Raw genomic sequence first — 3,438 nt, forward strand, 5'->3', positions numbered from 1 at the left:
AAGAGACAGATGGGGGTCAGCCCGGCGAGGAGGGTGGCGGTCTCATACCTTACGGTACGGAAGGTGCGTGCCACCCTCCGTGCTGAGACTCGCTGAACCCTCTCCAAAAGTCGACGACACTCTCTCTTCGTCACCTCGCCATGCCAGATGGGCGCAGCATATCGGATGACCGACTCTGCGACCGAGGCCAACAGTCGCGCTTTGCTGGTCTTTGGTCCACTGTGGTTGCGCAAGAGGCGGGTAACGGCATCTGCTATCTTCCTTGCCCGAGTGGTTACCTCTCGGACATGGGGCAGCCACGATAGGTGATCGTGAAGGGTCACCCCAAGGTAACGCATCGTGCGGGAAGATGTCACCTCCACGTCCCCTACTCTTATGGTGACCTGCGTAGGGTTCTTCGTGCTGGAGATAAGCACGCACTCCGTCTTTTCCGGCGCAATCTGGAGATGATGTTGAGCCATCCAGTGAGAGACACTGGCGACCGCCTCCTCGGCTGCAGCCTTCACTGCATTTACGTCGATGCCCGGAATCAGCAGCACCAAGTCGTCAGCATACGCCACCATCTCGCAGTCCTGCGGAAGGGCGACGTCCAGAACTCCATCGTACATGGTGTTCCACAGGGTGGGGCCAAGAATCGAACCCTGTGGAACACCAGCCGTGATGGACCGAGTTACTGGGCCGTCGGATGTCTCGAAGACCAACTCTCGGTTCTCGAAGTAGCTCCTCACGATTCTTTGCAGACCAGCAGGTACTCCTTTCATCTGCAGTGCAGTGGCGATGGCCTGCCAGCTTGCCGTATTGAAGGCATTCTTGACATCCATTGACACGACCAGCAGGAACCTGTTATCCCGCCCGTTCGTGCGGCGGAATCTCATCGCGCTCTGACCAGCCTCGATCACTGTTCGAATGGCGCCAATTGTAGATCGCCCCCTCCGGAAGCCATGCTGCCTGTCTGACAGCCTCACCGCAGCAGGATCTTCCAGGTGGTTGTGAAGTCTGTTTAGAATGAGCTTCTCCAGCACTTTCCCTAAGGCATCCAGCATGCACAAAGGTCGGTATGACCCGTTGCTACCCGGTGGTTTCCCCGGCTTGGGGAGCAGTACCAACCGCTGTCGTTTCCATGGTGCTGGAAATGTAGCCGTTTCCAGACAGCTTTGGTACAACGCCTGGAAAACGTCCGTGTACGCAAGGATTGCAGCCTTGACAGCGGCGTTCGGAATTCCGTCAAGGCCCGGCGCTTTTTTGTTCGGCATGGTGCTAGCTATCAGACGGAGTTCCGGGATCGTGACTTGGGTCCATGGAGTCTGCTGGTCTGCAGGCTGTTCCTGTTCTTCCTCGGAACTGATGCTGGGCCAGTTGAAGGGCGGATGTTGCGGGAAAAGCTCTGTAACGATGCTTTCAAGCCTCGCTCTCTCCGTCTCGGGTGGGGCCCTTCCACCGCGAAGACGGGAGAGGACTACTAAGTACCCGGCTCCGAAAACGTTTTCCTCCGCAGCATCGATCAATTCCTGGAAGGCGGCCTTTTTGCTGGCACGTATAGCTCTATCCAGCTCAGCTTTAGCTGTTCGGTATTGGGCTGCAGCCAGACTTCGGTTCTGGAGATCACTTGTCTGCTGCATGCGATCTCTCGTCTGCTCGCAGTTTTGCCTAAGCAGAGCAATCAGTGGCGTCCACCAGTAAACGTCCCGATGAGGGTCGGGGAAAGACGACGTCATCCTTTGCATGGTTTTCTCGCAGGCCGATATCATTGCCGAGATCATTCCCTGGTGATTGACTGCCTTCTCTCGGAATCCCTCGCCATGTAGCGTGGCCAGGAAATTCTCTTTCGAGAACTGTTTCGTCTTAAATCGCGTGCCTGCATGTTGAAAACGCTCTCGCTGGCCCCGTTGACGTGACTGTCCTTGGTTACGCTGCTGGTCTGCTGACGCTGGGCCTACCGAATAGGTGATATACCTATGGTCAGATCGCGTGTCCGTGTTTCTTACCAACCAAGTGCTCGGCTGAGCTATGGACGAGCTGGCGAAGGTCACGTCGACAACGCTGGCAGTCGCCACACCGTTTCCAACAAAGGTTGCCACATTCCCTCGATTCATCAGCAGCAGGCCCAATTGCTGGGACGCCTCGAGCAGTACTTCCCCACGCTCATTGCTGCGTTGGCTTCCCCACTCCTCATGCCAAGCGTTAAAGTCTCCGGCAACTACTACCTGAGGGTGGGATTGGGCTTCCAATTCAATTGCTTCAACGAATTCCGCAAATCCTTCCCGCGACAGGCTGGGTGGCGCGTAGCAGCTTAGGAAGGTGATGCCACCCACCTTGGCAGCTATAAGGCCTGGAACATCACTGCTCCATTGTCCTTGTAGAGGGTATCGTCCTGTGGCCACGACTGCCACCTTTTTGGAGGCATCAACTGCCCATCTTGGGTTGTTCTCGGGTGGTCGATACGTGTGGGAAAGAACCAGCACGTCCACTTCCATTTGTCGGGCGGTTTGCAGGACCAGATCTTGGGCGATCCTGCCTCCACCCAGGTTCACTTGGAGGACTTTTAGCTGCGTCATTGGGTGGCCGACCGATCGCATGTCCGGTCCCCGATAACATGGGGGCCATCGCATTTGCCGCAGCGTATTTCTTCCATGCATGTACCAGCCTTGTGACCTTCCTGTCCGCAACGGATGCAAACATTTTGTCGGTCTACAGGTGACCGACAATCGCGGGCGTTGTGGCCGTGCTCAAGGCATCGGTAGCAGCGAAGATGCTCTTTGGGTGTTGGAGGAGCCATCTTCACTCTGGAAATGCAGAAGCCCAAGCGAAGCTTCGTACCATCCAGCGCTTTGGCGGCCTTGGCTGGCAGACGGACGCGTGCCCGCTGGGTGCCATCCGGCATTGTCCTAATGCTCGTTGAGACGATGCCTGCCCCACCCTCGATCTTGTTTTCAAGGAGAGCTGTAAGCTCTTCCTCCTTGGCTAGGGGGTCGATGTCGTTTACTACCAAGGCCGCCATTTCCGTCACGTGTCGACAAGTTCCAGCCTCGCCGATGATCGTTCGGATCTGCTGGAGAATTAAGGTCGCGTTTGCGGATCTAGCAAGCGTCAGTCGTAGCAACGCCTTATCTGTGCGCCGGCCCATGATGATGAAATCCTTTAACTCCTTATGTGTGCCATTATCGTCAACGGCTTTACGGATTTTCAAGGAGACGCTCTCGAAAGTCTCGTTCTGACCAGGAGAGATCTCTATCAGTTCGGGCTTAGGACGCTTACGCTTCTGCTGCTGCTGTTGATGCTGCTGCTGCTGCTGTTGCGACGAGCCTGCGACCACATATCGCTGTGGCTGTCGTTGCTGCTGTTGCTGCTGTAGCTGCTGCCTCATTTGCGGCGGCTGATACCGCCCAGTCTGCTGTTGTTGTTGCTGCGGTTGGTTAGACTGCTGCTGCTGCTGTGTAT

The sequence above is a fragment of the Anopheles gambiae genome (assembly GCF_943734735.2).
Source record: "Anopheles gambiae chromosome X unlocalized genomic scaffold, idAnoGambNW_F1_1 X_unloc_37, whole genome shotgun sequence".
Lineage (NCBI taxonomy): Eukaryota > Metazoa > Arthropoda > Insecta > Diptera > Culicidae > Anopheles > Anopheles gambiae.